Source organism: Watersipora subatra, chromosome 4 (genome assembly GCF_963576615.1).
Source record: "Watersipora subatra chromosome 4, tzWatSuba1.1, whole genome shotgun sequence".
Classification (NCBI taxonomy): Eukaryota; Metazoa; Bryozoa; class Gymnolaemata; order Cheilostomatida; family Watersiporidae; genus Watersipora; species Watersipora subatra.
The window spans coordinates 22,992,636-23,007,050 of NC_088711.1; positions in this window are offsets into that span (position 1 = coordinate 22,992,636).

The window sequence follows — 14,415 nt, forward strand, 5'->3', positions numbered from 1 at the left end:
TAATATGTTATCTCAATATAGTTTTCCTATGACTGCTATATTCTCGCACAGGTATTAGCGCTAAAAATACATCTATGTAGCATTTTCTAACATTACGAATCATTAAAATATTGTGTTAACTAATTTATTGTTTTTATACTGTCACAGAGCATTGTCTCTGCATCACTGAATTTGTGCTTGTTTGTAGCCAACTCTTTTATGGCAGTGTCGGTTTTGCTCTCTGGCAGCCAACTTGTCGGTAATCCAGATCTAGGAGACAGCAACTGGACATTGCTCGCTTTCAGCGGTTTTGGATACGATGAAGAGAAAGTTGACATCCCTCTAAGAGAAGTTCTTTTTGCATTTCACATCGCACTTTACTCAGCTGACCGTAGTGGTTTTGCAGTCGGCGAGCTGGAAGCCTATGGATATCAATTAGGTAGCAGCTTTATTTCTCCTTTAGCTTCAAACTTTGCAGTTGCACAAACTGGTTCACTTGTCTTGGTTATTTTGGTTATTTTATACTTACACTAGCTGCATTACCCATGTTCGGGAACAAATTTACGTAAAGCGATAGTTTTATTGAGAGTGGTCTTTCATACTGTAAAACAACTCCAAATATGCAATCTACTGAAATTTTTGTGCTGATCAGACTGCATACACATATGCAGTCATACATATCAATAATGTTGGAGAGACCAATGGGAATATGCAATGTGTTTTACAGCTAGTCTACAATGCATCAGTCTCGAACCCCTCAAATCGGAGTTGTCCTAATTTTGTACACAGAACTGATAATGAAATTGACATTGCTAGGCAAACTGAAGTTCTTTAAACTGGCAGTATTGAAACGTTTTACATATTCTAAGAAATTCTAGAAAATATTTTGCTATTGCACTGCTAAGCTATTGCCAGCATTTATTGAATTGAGACTACTACATGGTTAAAACACTAATCATGACTCACCAGTTCTTCGTCTATAGCCTGTGTTTTGACATGGTATATACAAACTGTGCAGCAGTGAATGTGGTTGTGTTGATAAAATTTATTATCAATAAAATCTATTATATAAACTACATGTATGCCCTCTCGCCTTTCCAACGTAAGGCATTACATCTGGAGCATTTTTGGACATTCGTCCCAAAGAAAAATTTGGCCCTGTACTGTGTTGCAGGACTGTAGTCAAGTGCGAAGTTTTCTGCCCATACACGGCGCCTGGTAGCAGCTGCTGTAGTTAGTGCATCTTGTTGTTGCCACTGTTTCATCTGCTCTGAAAATTCAGCTCGCCAAGCAGTTGTTGTAGCTAGTGCATCATGTTCTTGTTGCCGTTGCATCTGCTCGGAGGTTTCTGCGCGTCCGGCTACTGTAGCGGCTGCTTTGAACCGTTTGAGTTTCTGCTGGGTCGGCTCAGCAGTCTCTGCACTTCTAGCAGCTGCAGCATCAATTCTGGCTTGCTATCTATGTACCTGTGTTTGTTCAGCGGTTTCTGCTCTTCTAGCAGCTGCTATTCTGTTTCGTTGTAGGCGTAGCTGTGTTTGCTCTGCAGTTTCTGCACTTCTAGCAGATGCAGTAGCTATTCTGTCCCATTGTAGGCGCAGCTGTGTTTGCTCTGCAGTTTCTGCACTTCTAGCAGCTGCAGTTGCAGTTCTGTTTTGTTGTAGGCGTAGCTGTTTTTGCTCTGCAGTTTCTGCATTTCTAGCTGCTGCAGTAGCAGTTCTGTTTCCTTGTAGGCTTACCTGTGTTTGCTCTGCAGTTTCTGCTCGTCTAGCTGCTGCTTTGCGAATTTGGTCTCTTTCTCTATGGGAATCAATCTGTTTTTGTGTTTGGGCAGTAGGCTTTTTGGGAGGCATTGTACTGCTTCAAGCATTTCTAAAAGTGAATAAGATGGTGTGCTTTTTTGTAATATACTCTGCTCGCTTTCTTCTCACCATCGCCTATCGCAACGCTCGGAGTGCCCGTGCAAGTTCTGTAGTAGCTGCAGTTCTGTAGTACTCGTAGCTGGAAAAAAAGTAAAAGTAAGTCAGCCGAGGAAGGAAATAAACATGTTTACTATCACAAACAGTGGCAAATCCAATGTTTTTAAGTAGTGGATGTGTGGCAATTCATAGACAATACAACATTGAGTGAGAATTGTTTACCTTTTTGAAGTAGAAATTTAGTAGGTAAAACGCAGTAGCAGTACCCGTGCATGTTCTGTAGTTCTGTGATACTCGTAGCTGGCAAAAATGTAAAAGTAACTCAGCTGCGGAAAGAATGTACATGTTTACTATCGCAAACAGTGGCAAATCCAACGTTTTTAACCCCTTCACTGAAGTAGACTCATTTATGCGTTATCTATGGTCGACCGCCGTAAATGCATATTTGCGACTTTCCCAGCAATCGCTAGTAACTGAATATTATTATTCATTGATAACATAACCAACGATCTTTACGACTTTTATGGTAGTGACAGTGTTGTCCTAAGATTTCTTTATAAAATTAGCCTAAAATTTAATTTTAAATCATTGTTTGAGAATTTCCAACTTAAAAACGAAGATTTTTTGTGCAAGTTCATTAACCGTGTTTCAGTTAGAAAACAAATAACTACTTATGTTGATGACATCATAGCCGATTAAGATTTTTGTGATTACACAGATAATTAAAATAGCAATAGCAGCACTGACTCTGATGGTGGTGACAGCATTAGTTTTGTAAGAATAAGGAACATTGTAGGGGATCGCTTCATAGCCTCACATTGCTTTATCAATGCACAGAGTATAGATACAATGAATTTTTTGCATAGCAGTGTTTGTTAACATGTTGGCAAAATTTACGATATAACCAAAACAAACATTCTAGATGGAGATTGAAATTGAAAAAATATTGTAATAAGAAGTACTAACCTTTTTGATGTAGAAACAAAAAACAGATGTGAGAACAGCATTTTTCCAGTGGTTGCAAGAAACAAAGGTTCACGTGACCTTCCCGGTACACATTGGCAGTAATTATTAATTAGATGTAATTTACTACTCATTAATTTATTTAATGAGCAGTAAATTTTATTTAATTCACTAATATTTACTACTAATTTAATTTTACTACTTACTCATATTAATTAAGTTTGCTTGGTACGACCAAATCGAAAAAAGGAAAGACCGCTCTATAACCTATTTATACTACTCATATTGATTCAGTTGGCGCACTAACTGAGCACTTCAGAGGTCACATGATTTTTGTATAAAAGCGATGAATAGGTTATGTATAGACTATAGAGTAGGGATGGACAAAATAACGATAAACGATAGCGATCTTCGGCAGTTGTCTTTTCGATCATATATATCGAAATGAAACTGACCTATCGTGTTATCGATCTTACCAGTACATTAGTTTCTTCTTCTCATCGTTAGTTCACACCTCAATATATTGTTTGTCAATTTTGTTTGCTGTGAACTGCTTTTTTTCTGCAGTTCATCTTTTTTATTCATGGATCACGATATCACGATTGTTGTGGCTGTGATTTGGTTGCTGAATCAAAGGTATTTTCTTTATCCTAATAAATGCTGACTGAAGCCTAAGCACCCAACTTAATTTTTTGAAGACTATTTTTGCACACACACAATCTTATCATTTCAGTAGATCTTATGCCATGACAATCCTTGTTCCCTTGATAGTTATAGAGAATTTTTAAAATTTTCTCTGTCAACTCAATGTTTTATTTGACCGATTGATCAATAGTTATTTTATTTCGGTAGGTAGTCGATTGCATCACTAATATCCGGGAGTTATCGGTAACTCGATATATCGAGAAGACAACTCCCAAAGATACGATATTAGCATATCAGTATTTATCGTCCATTCCTAGTATAGAGGCGCACTAACCGGAGATTCCGGTTAATGCGCCCTAGCGGTGAAAGAAAAAGCAACAAAATAGCCGCATCCTTATATATGCCACATGGCTAACAAACCGTCAGAAAAAAGTAGCGGCTAATAGTCCGAAAAGAACGGTACTCTATAAGGCGGACACACAATTACACACACACTGACAGACAACGATTGCCGTCTATATAGTAGATGTGTATTTAATAGTAATATTGTTAAATGTTAAAAATTATCATCATTCATATTTTGTCATGCTCCTCAAAGAAACTAGATTTGTAAACTGATTGGCTTTAAAATGTAGGAAGTCTCGGGATTGGAAAGGTCAGCATGCAGAGTTCAACTCTCGATAATCAACTCTCTAAAGGGAATGCATTTGATGGAGAGATTCTCGGAGAGTATAACTCAACTCAGAATCTGACCAACCAGTGGATAAGGGTTGATCTTGGAGAGTTTTATCAAATTGACAGGCTGGAGCTGTACTATCCACAGAGTAAGTAGAGTTAAAGTATGTGTTTTTGTAAACAACTTTACAGAGTAATCTCTAGGTTTGCTATGACTTTTTTTATATAATCAGTAGTTGTCCTACCCTGCTTTTTATAACTTTCCTAATATAATCAGTAGTTGTCCTACGTTGCTTCTTATAACTTTCTTAATATAATCAGTAGTTTTCTTACAATGTTTGTTTAAACTTTCTTAATATCATCAGTAGTTGTCCTACACTGCTTGTTATAACTTTCTTAATATAATCAGTATTTGTCCTACACTGCTTGTTATAACTTTCTTAATATAATCAGTAGTTGTCCTACACTGCTTGCTAGAACTTTCTTAATATAATCAGTAGTTGTCCTACATTGCTTTTTATAACTTTCCTAATATAATCAGTAGTAGTCCTACATTGCTTGTTTAAGCTTTCTTAATATCATCGGCAGTTGTCCTACACTGCTTGTTATAACTTTCTTAATATAATCAGTAGTTGTCCTACACTGCTTGCTAGAACTTTCTTAATATAATCAGTAGTTGTCCTACATTGCTTTTTATAACTTTCCTAATATAATCAGTAGTAGTCCTACATTGCTTGTTTAAGCTTTCTTAATATCATCGGCAGTTGTCCTACACTGCTTGTTATAACTTTCTTAATATAATCAGTAGTTGTCCTACATTGCTTGTTTAAATTTTCCTAAGGTATTCAGTAGTAGCAATGATATAAAAACCCACAGGATAGGCGACGGCGATCATATGGGCAAGGTTTAATGATCGAGCTCTGCTGGGATGAACCTGAACTTAGCACCAGAACAAAAAAATATGCTGAATAAAGCCCCATGTGAATTTACAAATACCATGAACAATGGTGGTTATTTTACTGATCTGTTGGTTTCATTTTGTTGTCAAGTAAATATAGTTGCCCAATAATGTCACCGGTATGATCAGTCAGTTGCCATTCATAAGCATTCGCGATATTGATAGTCGCCATTGTGAAATGGCCCAAATTAGGTTTATATTTATATTTTGAGCACGAAAACTGCACTGCACAGTTTTGCCTGCTGTCCCATCTTATTGGCCTGGTCAAACTATTAAATATAGCAAAATATTAATCAAAAACTAGGGAGCAAAAGCCGCTGTTCGGTATATTTAGGATAAATTATATTTAACTTATATTACAACCCCTACCATTATCAAGATTGGTGAAAACAAGAAATTTGAAATGTTTCATTTTCTATGGATCAATTTTCTCGGTTAGGTATTATCCTTACGCTGTAGAAATTCAGGGCTTGCTGATACATGGTTTGTTATCCGCGATTGACGCATAACTGCAATAAAAACTTATACCCAAAAACCTAACAAGGCAACGCGACTGCCCAGTGAGAACTGTGTTAGCTACGAAACTCAGGCTAGCATCATTCCTGTGATAATATTTCATGTCGATGTGTTTGAGTTAAATATATGAGTGTTAAATACATAGTTACAGTTCTATCATCATGATAGTTTCCAACTTTAGGTGAAAGTTACAGCAACCTGAAAATCCTGGTATCAACTTATGAAGAAAATGTTGAGGATCCATCTAATAGTTTTGATGGTAGTTGGAGCAGTGTTGAGCATGAGAAAGTCTATCCTAATGAGCTCATAGATGATACCCATGGGTATTTCTATGTACAGCTGGAAGAGTTTGTGCTGGCCAGGCATGTGGCTGTCTACCAAGTTGAGCAGGGAGCTCTGATGTTTGATGAGGTCAAGGTTTACGGTTACCAAGGTAACATAATTGCTGTCTTAATTATGAAATGGGTTTCATTGTAACTATTTCCTTTAGCCGACCTTTAGCAGATAATGTGGTTGTTTTGCAATATCAGTGAATTTTTAGCAGCCGCTGCTAGATGTGATGGTTGCACTAGGTTCTGCATGAGTTTGTCTGGCGGTGAATGACTGGCTACACGTTTACTTGTCTATGTACCCAAAAAGATTAGCGCAAACTACATTTGCTCTATTTTATTCATCATCAAGGCTAAAATCTCTCGCGGCCTTGGTTGCATAAGCAAATATAGGTATTGATGAGTGGCATATATTAATTCATCCATTGATGTGAAAGAAAAAGCAGAGATGGATAGAGACAGAAAGGAGAGTTAGCAGCACCGTTCTATAGACATGACAGAGTAATGATCAGTGATTGCTTAGCCACTCTACCAACATTCCAAATGACAGATACATTTAAATACTATCTTATTTTATCGTAACTAACATTTAGTAGTAGTTTTTTGTTGAACTGAATTTTAATACTCCTACACTGTTAGGTTGCATATAATTTAGATTCAAGTTTAGTCTCGGGTAGCAAATAGATTTATTCTATTCAGCTTTGACTTGCGAATGAATGTTGACATGTTGAGGAGATTTTAATTGGATATTATCTTCACTATTGGCATATACATTTAGAGTCCTAGAAAAGGTCATATAATGTAGTATAACATACATACATCAAAAACTCTAAATGGTATGAGAAGTATAAACTACTACTCAAAGCATTTGTTTCAAGCACACCACTGGCTTCCACAAATCAGGTTATCAAACTGACGCAATGATGCCCAAAATAAAATCACAATTCACCGCTCACCAGGACCCTCAACATAAGGGGGAAAAAGGGGAAGGGGAGGAGGAAGGAAGTCACTTATTAATCAAAAGGCTAGCTAAGTAAAATTTAGGCCGTTAAGTTTTTATTTGGTTATAAACAAGCAAAGATGAAAACAAAAATGATTTGATGAATAGAATTATTATGTTTTAGATTTTGAGAAAGAAGATTATATTTTATTGATATCTGCGGAAGAAGAGGTGGATGATCCAAATTCCATGACAAATTATTTAACATGGCAGCAGGTGTCTTTCCAGTCACCTTCAGATTCAACGTATGAAATTTTCTCTTTCTATCCTCCGAAGGCAATTAGACATATCGCCGTTGTGAATGAAGGAAAGACAGGTGTGCGGTTAAACAATCTACAGGCACTTGGGGATAGTAAGTGAAACGAGATCATTTGTTTTTTATTTATTGTTCTTTCTCTTGTAAGCATTACAGTGGATATTCTCAAGGCTTTTTATACGCTAGAACTATAAGATGTACAAGAAAGAAAGGTTTGTCACATTTGTCAATTTAGGAATGCTTCCTGATATTGTCCTTGAAGCATTTGACTAAGACAACTCTTTTTAAAAGTATTATTCAACCTTGGTGTTGAATGTTCTAGAATTATTTAATGATCCTTAACATAATATGTTAAGGATCATTAAATAATTCTAGAACATGGGATATTATCCCATGGGATATTATCCCATAGATCCTAATATTATTGAGCCTTTTTTAGAAAAAAAAAGAATGGCCTTGCTCTGCTGGTCCAAGTCAAAATCTCTTTACCAATCACTTTTTATTTAGAACTATCTGAATGTCTTGCATCACGCAAGTAATAAAAAACTACTTATAAACGTTCCAGTACCTACATTGCCTTACTTACTACATTACCTTTACACTACCTGTAACTGTTTAGAAGTTGTTTTTATTACCCGTGCAGTGTTGGGCATTAAGAACCCAGCTTGGAATCGTTGCGTGTGACACAATGTCATTATGCGTGTTTTAACCGATCTAATAAAGATCTTCACTATTATTGTTTGTTATGCTTTGTTGAACATCGTAGTCTAATGAATAAGCTCGATGTTTCCAGAACTGGAGGTTCCAAAATGGAATCCTCTGCAAAGTAGAATTTTCGTTATCAAAACTTTATCACTATAACTGGACAGATGAACGGACACTGAGATTTACGTATTTAGAATATACTTTAATGGGTTCATCATTTTGCTTTTTAAATATATTAACAATTTGTCTTATGTAACGTTATGTGTTAAGAGGATCAAAAAATTTAAAAAAATTGCATATACATTAATTGATTTAGTTCGATATTTTAAACCTAGGAAAACAGGTGACTGTCTGATAGTTATGCTGTCTGCTTTAGAAATGTATGTTATCAACTATATTTCTGCTACTCTCAAATTACTAAAACTCAAATATGGTTGGTTTAAATATAATAGCATGTAATAGTATTGCACAAGTTCTTTATAAAGGTGTTCGTACATAAATTTATGGTTTAGTCCTTTCTTAACATGAGTTGAAGTTTTTTTCTCTGTTTAGAAATAATAATTATTTTGTGAGACTTTATCTGTAGTAAATGTAGAGGTTTTTATTATAAAGTTCTAGACGATTCTCCCTAGCTACGATAGCTATGAGTTCCTTTTAGAGACTCATAGCAACAATCTGATAATATCAAATGTTAAAAAACATGTTATATACTTTAGGAAAGAATGTGGTGGAGAGGAAAGAACGAAGAAGTAAGTTACTGCTGCGTTGTACTTACTTCTTTTTGTAAATATCAAAATCACTTAAGGCTCAGTTTGTAGCAGAAGTTCTTCTCTGGGTAACTCTATATGACATCTTTACTCTAGTTTGATGTTTTCTTTGGGTAACTCTATGACATCTTTACTATAGTTTGAAATTCTTTTCTTGGTAACTCTATGACATCTTTACTCTATTTTGAAGTTGTTTCCCTTGTAACTCTATGACATCTTTACTATAGTTTGAAGTTCTTTTCCTGGTAACTCTATGACGTCTTTACTCTAGTTTGAAGTTCTTTCCCTTGTAACTCTATGACATCTTTACTATAGTTTGATGTTCTCTTTGGGTAACTCTATGACATCTTTACTCTAGTTTGAAGTTCTTTCCCTGATAACTTTATGACATCTTTAATCTAGTTTGAAATTCTTTCCCTGATAACTCTATGACATCTTTACACTAGTTTGAAGTTCTTTCCCTGATAACTCTATGACATCTTTACTCTAGTTTGAAGTTCTTTCCCTGATAACTCTATGACATTTTTACTCTAGTTTGAAGTTCTTTTCTTGGTAACTCTATGACATCTTTACTCTAGTTTGAAATTCTTTTCTTGGTAACTTTATGATATCTTTACTCTAAATTGAAGTTCTTTCCCTGATAACTCTATGACATCTTTACTCTAGTTTGAAGTTCTTTTCTTGATAACTCTATGACATCTTTACTCTAGTTTGAAGTTCTTTTCTTGGTAACTTTATGATATCTTCACTTTAGTTTGAAGTTCTTTCCCTGATAACTCTATGACATCTTTACTCTAGTTTGAAGTTCTTTCCCTGACAACTCTATGACATCTTTACTACAATTTGAAGTTTTTTTCTTGGTAACTCTATGACATCTTCACTCTAGTTTGAAGTTCTTTCCCTTGTAACTTTATGACATCTTTACTCTAGTTTGCCTGATTCATTAATCTTCTTACCTCCGACAATATTAATGATATCTAATATCAGGAAAGGTGGTTAGAAATAATTCAAGCAGGCCAACAGAATGTGGCAAAGTTGGATGTCCAAGTTTTTAGAGCTCAGCTGAACATTAACAAAACAAAGAGACAAAGAGAAATAAATAGATGGATTAGCAATGACTTGCTTTAATTAAAATACATCAACGACTTCAACAAGTGTCAATGAGTAAAAGATCAGCAAGAAACTTGTTTACATTGACACATAATTGATAGATGGAAAAACACTATCTACTGCCTAGTTAGTTAAAACTGTAAATAATGCTGACAAAAATAGGTTGGAACATGTTACTAGAATCTATAATATTGAAAGGTATTTACAACATTTTGTTTACACATAGTAGCCTGACATTTTCTGATTTTATTTGTAAATTTAAAACACACTCACAGGCTCATGTTTATATAATACAGACCTGTTTACTGTTTTGCCTGACTTGGGCAGGTGTGACGATCTCACCTCTCGGAATGTTATATACATGTTTTAAAACTTTAACTTGCAGCTGCAACAAGAAATAGAAGACTAGAAATGCGTGTAAGTAAAAAGAAACTGGGGAACCAAAATGTCAATGTTTTAGAACTACCTGCTGAGGCTGTCAAGGTGAGCAAACTAATGAGCCAAACATTTCTCTAGTTTCAAACATTCTTAAAGGAGGATTTTTTCTTACGCAAAATGTTTAACAATCATAGTACTGGCTCACAAAGAGTTTTTGCAATTGCTAATGAACTAAGTGGATACGTGGTAATAGAAGTTCTTCAAACTAGATTACAAACATACACAGCAGAACTGGTTATATGTTCTACGAACCTGTCTATGGTTTTAGCAGACATGACTGAACACTTTCCAAATAGCAAGTATGGTTATATCCAGTATGTGAGATTATATACACAACATGCTAGGTTATATGCACAGTATGTCATGTTATATACACAACATGCTAGGTTATATACCCAGTATGTCATGTTATATACACAACATGCTAGGTTATATACCCAGTATGTCATGTTATATACACAACATGCTAGGTTATATACCCAGTATGTCATGTTATATACACAACATGCTAGGTTATATGCCCAATATGTCATTTTATATACACAACATGCTAGGTTATATGCCCAGTATGTCATTTTATATACACAACATGCTAGGTTATATACCCAGTATGTCATGTTATATACACAACATGCTAGGTTATATACCCAGTATGTCATGTTATATACACAACATGCTAGGTTATATGCCCAGTATGTCATTTTATATACACAACATGCTAGGTTATATACACAGTATGCTAGGTTATATACACAACATGCTAGGTTATATACACAGTATATCATATTATATACACAGTATGTCATGTTATATACACAACATGTTAAGTTATATACTTAGTATGTTAGATTTTATACACAGTATGTTAGGTTATAGCAATGATATACAGCCCCCCAAGGATAGGCAACGGGCATCATGTAGGCGGGATTTAATGATCGTGCTCTGTTGGGATGAACCCGAACATGGCACCAGAACAAACAGATATGCTGAATAAAGCCCCTCGTAAATTTACAAATATTATGAACCATAGTGGTTATTTTACTGATCTGTTGAATTCATTTTGTTGTCAAATAAATATAGTATCCCAATATTGTCACCGTTATGATCAGCCAGTTGCCATTCACAAGCATTCGTGATATTAATAGTCACAATCGTAAAATAGCCCAAATTCGGTTTTATATTTAGATTTTGAGTATGAAAACTACAATGCACAGCTTTGCCTTCTGTTCCATCTTATTGGCCAGGTAAAACAATGTGATAACGATTAAAGACTTTGTCATTTTATATTAGGGGTGGCAAAATTTTAATCAAAAACTAGGAAAAAAGTCGTTGTTCGGATAATTTTGGATAAAATATATTCAACTTTAAGCATATACTACGACCTTTACCAATTTTAAAATTAGTAAAAGTAATTAATTTGAAATGTTTTATTTTGCATGGATCCATTATTTTGGTTAGGTATTACCCTTACATTGAAGAAATTCAAGGTTTTCTATTGTGAACCGGGGGGTCTACTGACTGAATGAGCTAATGAAACGATAACAGCGAGTCATGTTTTCCAAAACTTAACAAGGCAACGCGACCGCCCACGAGAGTTGCGTTAGCTCCGAAATCCAGGCTAGCACAATCCTAACAGAGAACGATCATTAAACCCCGCCCATATAATAGCCATCGCCTATCCTTGGGGGCTGTATATCGTTGGTTATATACACAGTATGTGAGGTTATACACACCGAATGTTAGGTTATATACACAGTATGCTAGGTTTTATACACAGTATTTTAGGTTATATGCACAGTATACTAGGGTATATATACAGTATGCTAGGCTACTGTATATACACGGTATAATAATTATGCAGTATGATAAACAATGTACTTAGCGTGCTAAGTTATATATCCAACTGACGAATTTATTTACACTGCAGACAAAGCGGCATATAATGCTGAATTTTTTCATGTACACATCTCGACATGCACTTACTCCCGAAAAATGTAATTTATGTTACTAATAATTGCTTCTGTGCCTTATTTAACCTTCCCTTTGTTTTCACACAATCTCTCTCTTTCAATCCTCACTCTTCTCCCACCTTTCTCCTCTCTCTTTATTCTACTCTCTCTTATTTCTTTACTCTCCTTTCTTCTCCTCTCTATTACTTCTTGTCTCTCTTTCTTTTTTATCTATTTCTCTTTGTGTCATGCTTCCTATTCTCTTTCCTGCCTTTCTACTCTCTCCATTTTCCTTCAATCTTTTTCCCCTCGTTCCCTCTCGTACTCTTGTTTCATCCTTCCCTTTTTTCCCTCTGCTTTATTTGGCCTTGCTTTTCTTTGCTGCTCTCCCTATTTGTCCCAACCCTCTTCCTATCTTTGTTTTTCCATACCCTCCCTTCTCTTTATTTTACTCTCTGTCATTCCTTTCGCGCACTCTCTCTTTTCATGTGTTTCATTTTTTTGAAAAATAAAACTTATTTTATTTGTTGTAGTCACCTCACCTTAACCTTAAAGGAAAACCATTGTCTCTTGTTATGTGGAAAGACTAAAGCTATCTCACAACCCTGATCATTCAGCCTATTTGCGCCCGCACCATTCCGCATCTTTTCAGATATGTCGAATAACTAAAATATATTCCACATATCTGTGTATAACTGCATCATAATCCACATATCCGCGTATAACTTTAGCGTGTTCCACATGTTTGTGGATATGTTTAACTAAAGCATTTTATGTTTGAACTCACTTGGTTAATTTGTTCCAATGTGCTATTCCATGTCTACCATAATAAATTACCCTCCTACCCTCATTCACATTTTTGTCACATCTCAATCGTTCTATACATCATAAGAGTAGTGCTACTACTACAGTATTTTAAACTGTTCAGACATACTGCTGTTCAATTAATAGCTACAGAATCTCTAACACATGAAATGATTTGTTGTCTTCTGTATCTTTTGTTGGTTTCTGCAACAATCTTTAAAGTTTGGATCTTTTAGCGATGGTGGTGTAATCAGTATGTGATATAGTTGAGTTAGCAGACTTCACATGTCATAATTATACTACATCAGCTGTGAACAGTCTGTGTGACAAATGCACAGATTAGATGTAAATATTTGGCATATTTCTGGGTACATATACTTCTGGGTGCGTACTTCTGTGCGTATACTTCTGTGTGCATACTTCTGTGCGTATACTTCTGTGTGTATACTTCTGTGGACATACTTCTGTGCGTATACTTCTGTGTGTATACTTCCGTGCGTATACTTCTGTGCGCATACTTCTGCGCGTATACTTCAGCTGTGGGCATACTTCTGTGTGCATACTTTTGTGTGTGCCTTTAAGAGGTTGTATAATTTAACCAGTAGTTATATTATTTCCACTTTTGAACTACAGTTTAACATGACTGTATGCTAAACTTCTACTTAAAATCTTGCTCCTTATGTGAAGACATTTACATAAGGAGTAAAAGTATAATATTTTTTACTGTAATTACATTTAAAAGAAATGAAGAAGCCCACAATTATAATTGACACGTTTGAAAAAAATAACTTAATCAGAAGTTCCACATTCTGCCAACTATAGCTACTCACTCACAAGCATATGCATAAACTACTCTAGAACTTCCGTCGATTTTTAGAAAAGTGCTCAGCTGTTAGGCATTAGATTAGCCGGGCAAAAAGTTGTTCTAAAAAATCTTTTAAAACCCAAAAAAATTACAAATTTAACCTATGAAATGTAAACAACGAAATATTCAATAGCCAATAGCAAAAGCATTATACAGTACATAATTTTTAATCTTACATTGTTGTAATCTAAATTCAGGTTAAATCTACAAATATGTCAAGTGCTACAATTATATATTCAGAAACAAGTGAGATGAGCAAACCATACTAATAACACATGCAGAAATGAAAATTAACATTTTTGAAACAAAATTATTTGCATCTTTTACTCGGCCAGTTGCATTCTGATTGTTGCTTTTGATAAAACGAGCACCTTCTGGCTGTTCAATACCTTCCACAATGTTTGCTGACCTTAACTCTTCTTCAGTTATGCTGAGCTGGTCGATACTAGCGTCCAAAGATTCTCTTAGCAGAGCAAAGCTTTTACGAGTTGTGTTTTACACAAATGCAACGCATAAAGGTTTTGCTCGCTCAGCACAACT